We start from the raw sequence: 8,538 nt of genomic DNA, 5'->3' as shown, positions 1-8,538 counted from the left end.
ATGCAATACTTACTTAACTTAGGGACTTCAATATACACTTTGATTTCCCCCAACACAAATAATGCTGGCATCCTAAGCTTCACACACAGGAATCATCATATGCCTTTGATCCTACTGTCACCTTTGACCTTCATGACGTTACATTCTACTTAAGAGCTTTCTTTCTCAGACTGTAATTCCTTCCTTTCCTCTAGCTCACTCTTAAACTTTTTCATCTTCTTTACGCTTTCTATTTCACTTTACCCTTCCTTGATTTCATAGTTACAAAGATCATTCCTGCTCTGCCCTCTTTTTCTCCTCCCTTCACAATTCTGACCAGGTTCAATTTTATCACACATGTCATTTGTTGACTTGTCACAGTAACTGCCCCTACCTTTTCAAACCCTATCTCTAGGTTACTCCCACCTTCTCTACTCCTAGTCACATAGTCTTTAGTCATCTGGAGGAAGTCCCGTAACTGTGTAGACTAAATCCACTACTATATAGCATTATCTAATCTTAATTGGGCTCTCATTAACATTAATACTGTTGCTAATCCCAGATTATCTCTAGATATATTAAATCTAGATATACTCTACCCAGAGACCTCACCAAACTTTCTTGTATTTTGATCTTGGTTATTTATGTGTAATCATTTAAAAAATATTTCCATATTAATCATATGTTGTGGGGGAAAAAAAAAAAAAAAAAAAAAAGAGAGACCGACCAAAAGACACTGCATTCAGTCTCCATAGTTTCTTCTCTGGATGCAGATGGCTCTCTCCATCACAAGTCTATTGGAATTGTCTTGGATCACTTTATAATTGAGAACTAAGTCTATCATAGTTAATCAACACAGTCTTGCTATTATCATGTACAATATTCTCCTGGTTCTGCTCATTTCACTTGGCGTAAGTTCAAGTAATTATGCCTTTCCAAGCATTTCTAAAATCAGCCTGCTCATCATTTCTTACAAAATAATATTCTATTACATTCATATACATTTATTCAGCCACTCCCCAGTTGATGTATTTTCCAATTCTCTGCCACCATTGCCACCATCACCACCAATTTAAAAAAAAAAAAAAAAAGGCAAGCTGCTACAAACATTTTAGCACATCTAGGTCCTTTCCCCTTTTTTAGGATCTCTCTGTGTCTCTCTGAGACACAGACCCAGTAGTGACACTACTGAATCAAAGTTCTATAGCTCTTTGGATAGAGTTTTAAATTGGCTAGAATTCATAACTTCACCAAAAGTGCCTTAAGAGTCCTAGTTTTCCCATACTCCTTCCAATATTCAATATCTTCCTGTCACCTAAGCCAATGTGCAGTGTGAGATGGTACCTCAGAATTGTTTTAATTTGCATTTCTCTACTCAGTAGTGATTTGATTATTTCACATGACTATAGATGGCTTTAATTTCATCTGAAAATATCCTTTGGCCATTTATCAATTGGGGAATAATTTACATTGTTATAAATTTGGCCCAGTTCTTTATATATTTTAGAAATGAGGCCTTTATTAGAAACACTGGCGGTAAAAACTGTTTCCCACTTTTCCATTTCCCTACTTTGAATATGTTTTGCTTTTACCAATCTATATGTTTTTTCCTCCCAATAAAATGTAAGCTCCTTGAAGGCAGGATTAAAATGCTGAGCACTTACTAAGTACCTATTAAATTGAATTTCATACATATATCACAAAGACAAGTCCCAGTAGTGACCACTAAGACAATAAGAAGTCCAAGTGTAGAAAAAAAGTTTCTCATGAGAAAGGGTACAGTCTCTGATCCACAAAGCATGATTTTAGAGACACATTCACACCCAGGGCAAAGTGCATTCCCTTTTTTATTATACTGTAACTACTTGTCTACAGCTAGTGAAGCCTCTATAAATATTCTTTAATTTGTCAAGCATCAAACTGAATTGTTTGTGGGGTATCTTTCTCAGTAATATTAGCCCAAATCCTAATGTTCCCATCCCAAATACTTTTATAGCAGGGGAATAGCTGTAATATTACTATTCTAATCCCATTATCCTATGGAAGGAAGTGGGGCCGAGACCAGTGTTGAAGTGAGACAGAAAGGCCTCCTTAGCAAAAAGAAATTCAATGGTCTTACCAGCCACATCCAATGAAACCCAGGTTTGGGTTGTGGTGGTGGAGCAAGGGGGAGCCTGACTAAGCCCCACACTCCTGCTGGAGGGTAGGGCATTGAGGGGGGAAGCAACTTGTCATCTGTGGGCACTCTCTCTTCCAGTGCCCTTCCTGGTTGCACTTGGGGCAAAGATCAAGGGTTTCCTCGGAGAATAGCTGCAGGTAAGATGGCCCTGTCCTTTACACCCAAAGCCCAAACTCCTATGGTTCCTGGATTTGGCAGCAGCTAAAATTTGGGCCTCTTTATTTCTCACTTGAATTCTTTGATCATCTTCTGCTGCTATTCATTCCCTGTTATTAAAAGACCTAAAATGCTGTTTCTAACAGCTGAGTTTGGGGGCCCAAATTTAACTTCTGTAGCTTCCTCCATATATCTGGGGCAGATTGTTAACATCTCTCAAGATCAAATTGGAGGGCATTGTCCTTAAACCCTTCAATAAATTTAGTAGGGTTCTCAAAGTAATGGCCAAGTTTTTCCTTAATCTGAGAGAGGCCAGGAAGTATTGCAAAAGAAAATAAGTTTCTTAATTTTGAGATCTTTCAGATCAAATTTGTGTCTATTTTTTTAAGAGGCAGACTAAGGGAGAATCCTTAGGGATAGAGACAGAGGGGAACTGTCCCATTTTGCCACAAGTCTTAAAACTTTCCAAATTCTATAGTGCCCCGACCTCTTAGGCATCCCTGAGAGGGCGACAGGTGAGAGAGAAGCCCCCTGGTTAAGGGTACTTCTGCTAAATGATGCAGGAACTCAAGAGTCCCTAGTCAAGGAAGTCTGCTGAGAGTAAAGCTCCTGACAGCCCCAAATGTTCCTGGGTGTTTGGGTTGTCCCAGCTGTAGAATAGACATAATAGAAGCAAGAGGAGGGTTACTTCAGGGAGGAGGGGATAAAATTTCGGGGGATTCCTCTGCAGGCCACCAAATGTTGAGGGGTGAGGATATCCTAATTGCAATGGGGGTCCCCAGGCTTGTGTTGCAGGTTTTGTAAAAGCATTCACAGTCCCAATCTCAAAGCAAAGTCTCTGGCAGAAATGGGTTTATTATCACTGAGATAGTTCCTGATTAAGAATTAGCAAAGGTTGAGATTTAGAGCCTTGATTTTTATTTAGCCTTCTATTACCCGGGGCTAGAGAGCAATCTCCAGAAGAACTGAGGGACTAATTTCCAGGTCAATAATGAGTGATAATTATGCCCCATGCCAAGATCTCCAAATGAATTGTAGGTGAGGATTATTGTGGGAGTTTCACCTGAGAATCAAGGAGGATGGGGATGCTCCCAAAGGCTGGGAGATGCTAAGATTCAGGGTTTTTACAACAGGCCCACCACTCCAAAAGGCCAGGGGGAGACAGTTCCTATTACATAATCCTCCTCATCCTCAAGACAGCCTACATATGTGACCTGATCCATTATTTGCAAAGGCCCCTTACCCGAATGTCACCATCCCTACCCCGGGATGCCACCCCATTTATACTACATAACCCCTCACACCTCCCCATCCCCGGGAATAACCTATCTCCTGTTTTCTTTCCAGAAAGAATCTCTTACCCACATAATAATTGTAGGATATCCATTCCAAAATTCTGACAAACTAGCTCATAATGCTTCTACACCACCTTCCTTGAAGCTTCTTCATAACCTCCTGAGAATATTCCGAATCCTGAAACCAACCAGTAGAAACTTCTCTATGGCCTACATCAAGCTACTCACTTGGGGAGGGAAGGGGGGAACAAAAACAAAAACAAACAAAAAAAATGCTTTCCAATCCTTGTGAAACCTATTTTCACTGGTTACAAGCTAGGAGAAACAAACAGATCTATCAAAAATGCCCACAAAATGTCCCACAAAAGGACTGCTAAATCCCCTATCCTGAAGCCTATTTGGAGGACTGGCAGATGGATTTTATACATACTTGGGGGCTTCAAACTACTTTTTGGTTTTTATTGGTCTCCTTTACATATTGGGTAAAAACCTTCCTTGTAAAACTGAAGGCTCAGGTTTTTGCTAAAGGAAATCAAACCCTTTTAAGATTAATTATCTCCACCCTGCAAATCATCCTCAACATCTTTTTAACACATTGCTTGCACCCCAGGTAATCTGAGTGCTCTTTTCACTGTGTATAATTGTCACTGCGTCAGACACTGCTCCCACCCCTTAAAGGAGACAAAAATGGGGATTTGGGAGAAAACATTCCTTGGTATTTATCCCAAGAAGAGCTGTTTGGATGAGGCATTTATGATAACCTTACTCTGGGTAGGGTTCTTAGCTATTTTCCCTACTAACTCTAGTTTTATTCTTTTTGCCCATATTTGGCTCCTGCATTTTTAACCTACTTGTGAAATTTGTTTTCTCCAGACTCCAATCTATGAACTTCCAACTATTTGTTCACCCTGAATATCATTGGTTAACTGATTCTGACACCCAATGCCCCTCTAAATGCTATCGCCGCCAAATTGCCTCCCTTCCTCAGTATAGACCCCCAATAGACAGAGACAAGTCTCCACCCCTTATCAGCATGAAGCAGCTCCAGAAGATGGAATCTGTTCCTGTCACTAATGAATTTGGGGGTGCTTGAGAACGGGAAAATGATATGGTATAGCTTCTAAGGAAATATAGCAGTGGTTTTGGGGTCCCCTGTCCTAACAAGTCAATATTCCTGAATCTTCTAGTTTTGGAATCTGCCTCAGGAAACTCCCATACCCAATCTGATCTCTGACCACTCCTCAGTCAGATAGATTCTGGCCTCAGGAAACTCCCACAGAATCTATCTGAGACAGTAGTGAACAGACCACTCATCAACTCATTGCTGACAGATAATCTTGTCAGAAATAATCTGGTCAAGAGAACCAAATTCCAGAAACCACTTTTTCCTACATATGAGCCATAGACTTAGCAAAATTCTTTTGAGACACTTTGTGTCTCTGGACCCCAAACTTTTGACATTCCCCATTCCCAACACCTGGAGATAGAACACACCCTTTTACTGAGTCCAGAGTCCCTAGAGAAGAGTTGTGGCACTCTGAGGTTTGGGGGAGACATAGGGACCCATATAGAGAGAAATCAGAGCTAGAGAAAAAAAATCAGGTTAGTGAAAATCAAGATGCCTGATAGGCAAATAGACTTAAAACAAAGACACAAAACAAGCTGAATGAGATGAGGTGAGATCTCTCAAGACAGTTGTGAAAATCAAGTAAGGCTTCATCTACTTCAGAAGATCCTTGAGCATTGACTAAAGGATTGACTAAGTCCCCTTCCTGCTATTCTCACATGGACATAATTTTCTCCCTACTTCAATCAAATATGGGCAATTATGTACTTATTGGCCAAGTTCGATATCTTGAGTAGTTCCTGCCTTTAGAATGTAAGACCCTCATCCAATGAAGATGGTCAGTGGTGGAGGGGTATTTGCATTAAGGACTATTTAAAGTGTAAAACTTGTCTTAGAAGGTGCCTCCTTCCTTTCCATTGCTTATTCCACTGGAGGAAGGGACGCCCACTTCTCCATATAATAAACTTGTTTTGCTCCTAAAGATCTCTCCAGGTTTTTATTAAATGGTGACCACTCACCATTCTGAGCCACATAAAGCACTTCTAAATCTTAAAATGGCCAGATCTTTTTCCTTTGTAATTCAGCTGAGAGAAACACTCACACAAACTGCTTTCAAATTACTTTATTCTGTCTAATACAGAGTTGTTTCTTCTCTACTTTCTGGAGAACCTTTTCTCTATTAGAACTCCACTTTCCCCCCTATTTTTAAAACTACACTAGATTTCCTGACATCCCAGCTCTTCTAGGTGTATGAGAGGTATTTTCTGGAAGGGGGTCTTACTATTCAACTCTGAGACATTCCTACCTCAGTTCCTAATCCTATCTACATACAAGCAAAAATCACCTCCTAGTCCCCTCAACACAGCCTGACTCAATAGTATCTGTCCAGTATAGTATTGAAGGGATCCCAAAACTCTAAATATCCTTGGAAAAAATCTTCAACTCTACCCTCATTGAGGGAACCCGCCCCAAGGGAAAGCAAACAAGACAGTTTCATTCTGTTATCTAGAAAAGGAATTCCAATCCTTCTGAATTGAAGAAACTCATTGCATTCCAGCTCAAGCTGAAACTAGCAAGAGAGAACGCCAACTTGGGACTCTATCCACAAGTTCCCCCTTCAGCTTGTAGCCAAAGTTCCTATTATAAAAGAGCCAAACTTAAATCCTCTCTTTGCAGAGGTTCGAACATGCCATGCTAGGCTAGGCTATGCCATGCCAAGGAGACTTCTGCCTGCTGGAATAATATTCTTTTCCAGTGTTATCCTCTCTTTATTCTCACCTAACGAAACTTTTTGCGCCTCTGTCAGGATTTCTAACCTTACTTTTTAATCCCTATAACTAAATCTCTTATCAATCTAGGTTTTGGGGTCTGTAAATTCCTTTATAGAGAATCTCTGTGCCGCCAGAAGGTGGTTCCCCAAAACTCCCTACCCTTTGCACCAAATCCCAAGGGGTTGCAAGGGAGCTAAACCTCTCCATTTGATTCCTGCCATTTAACTCCCTGACCACCAGAAACCCTAATCTCATTTTGGTTCCCTAAGTCTAGACCTTATCATTTGGTTCCCTACTAAAGGGAACCCCAAAACCTAAACCTCATATTTTGGTTCCCTGACCAGGAATCCTGAAAACTAGACATCTTCATTGGCGACTGACCGGAACCCCAAAACTCTGGACATTCAGAACCACGTTGGGTTTCGAGCTGCTGGAGCAGTATTCTCTCAGAGAATATACCTGTGTTCTCTGACAAAAGGCCTTTTATTTGTCTCACACTCTAAAGATAGTGGATACCCAGACTGGGTCTGGGCTGTGAGCAGTATTCTCCCCGGGGAAAATATCTGCATTTTCTGACAAAAGGCCTCCTTTTGTCACACTCTATCCTTAGAGATAATGGGACTGGGAAACCCCAAAACTAACCACCTCTGCCTCTTCCTTGAGCAGAGATATTTGGCTTGAGAAAAATCCCCTAACTGGAAAGCTTAAGATGCTTAGGTTTTGCTGGAAGGGAATCAAACTCCCTCTGCCCAGCCCCTCCAGAGACAAAGGACCTTCCTTTGTATCTCAAGGCACTCCTAAATTCCTTTTCTCTCTCACCAGACCTGAATCCTGGGCCTTTCAGCTTTTCCAGGATTCTGTTTTTAAAGTCCTGCCCTCAAGCAGGCACTCCAAGACATGAGAGGAAGTGTCTCTTTAAGAAAGCTGACACCACTCCCCCACCTCCCAGACCAAGGAGACATATTCTGGAACCTTCTCTGGGGTCTAAGGCCAGCACTCTCTTTGATCTGTCCTGGGGACTTAAGAGAAGCCTTTTTAATGCAAATTCCTCCCAGACTTAGGCCAGGAACCCTGAAGGTTCTTGCGGTAGGTGTTACAGAAACTGTCCAAGGAGACCCCAGTCCATGTCCTGAGTTCTAGCAGGAGCAGCACTGGAGGAACTGCCTTTCTACCATGACAGCAAACACCAAAAGGGTTGAACTGCACCCCCCAGCATCCTGCTCTCTGGTAGAAATTTGGGGTTTGGCCCAGTTCCCCCTTCTACCAGTCAGCCAAACAGCTCAAAGCTCGAACTGCTCTCTGGCCCTCTGGTCTCTGACCCTTCCCCCATAAGAGTGGGGATAGTAGGGGGGGGGGGGAAGCTCAGAATCTTTGCCTAAACCATCTTGGTGACTTTATAGTGAGATTGAATAACCAACTCTCTCTTCTCAAAACCCCTACCTCCCCCCCCCCCAAAAAAAAAAGCAGCACAGTTAAGATTCTTGATTTGGAAAAGCTTAAACTGCATCTTATCTACATCTGCAGCCCTGACAAGACAGGAATATAGCCATCCCTAGTCCCTGCCTCACAAAAACCTGTTTTTTAATTCAAAAGCCTCTTACTTGGAGGTCTAAAAATTAACCCTGGGATAGCCATTAACCCCAGGGATTCAGAGCATTTAAAAAAAAAAAAAAAAAGAAAAAGAAAAAGCCAATGGACATTAGTGGCTTATTAAATCTAATAGATATCAAGGCCTACCCAGGAGAAATTAGCTTTCCTAGGAATTGGAATGAAAGGGCTAAACTTTAGGTTACTTAACACTTTTACTATAGAAAAAGAAATTTTTGCTCTTAGAATTTTCTACTTTTCTTTAACATTCTATATTGTTAGATGGCTCATCAGCATTCTTAAAGCCAGCTCACAGAAGGGACCTGATATATTTCCTGCAAAAGGTCCCATTCCAAATGTCACCATCTCAACCCTGGATGATACCCCACTTTTAATCTCCTGAGATCTGTTTTCTCCAGGCTTCAAACTTTGGATTTTCAACTATCCTTCAGCTGAGAGAACATGGGATGACTGATTGGGACAAACACCTCTTAGATGCCCTGC

At 41.4% G+C, this 8,538-nt stretch overlaps 1 long non-coding RNA gene across 2 annotated transcripts; it reads right to left on the bottom strand.

Moving 5' to 3' along the window:
- Nucleotides 1-232: 232 nt before the first annotated feature.
- LOC141540901 (uncharacterized) lies at nucleotides 233-8,087 on the bottom strand. 2 transcript variants are annotated; one of them, XR_012481608.1, is made up of 3 exons: nucleotides 5,563-8,087; nucleotides 4,828-5,086; nucleotides 233-2,413 (listed from the first exon to the last, which is right to left on the bottom strand). It is a non-coding gene; the product is annotated as an uncharacterized LOC141540901 (long non-coding RNA). The 2 variants fall into 2 exon arrangements; XR_012481609.1 differs by having other exon boundaries at nucleotides 233-2,453; nucleotides 4,848-5,086.
- Nucleotides 8,088-8,538: the final 451 nt, after the last annotated feature.

Source organism: Sminthopsis crassicaudata, chromosome 4, assembly GCF_048593235.1.
Source record: "Sminthopsis crassicaudata isolate SCR6 chromosome 4, ASM4859323v1, whole genome shotgun sequence".
In the NCBI taxonomy this organism is placed as follows: Eukaryota; Metazoa; Chordata; class Mammalia; order Dasyuromorphia; family Dasyuridae; genus Sminthopsis; species Sminthopsis crassicaudata.
The sequence above is the reverse complement of the archived record's forward strand: the minus strand, read 5'-3'. Positions and strand labels throughout refer to the sequence as shown.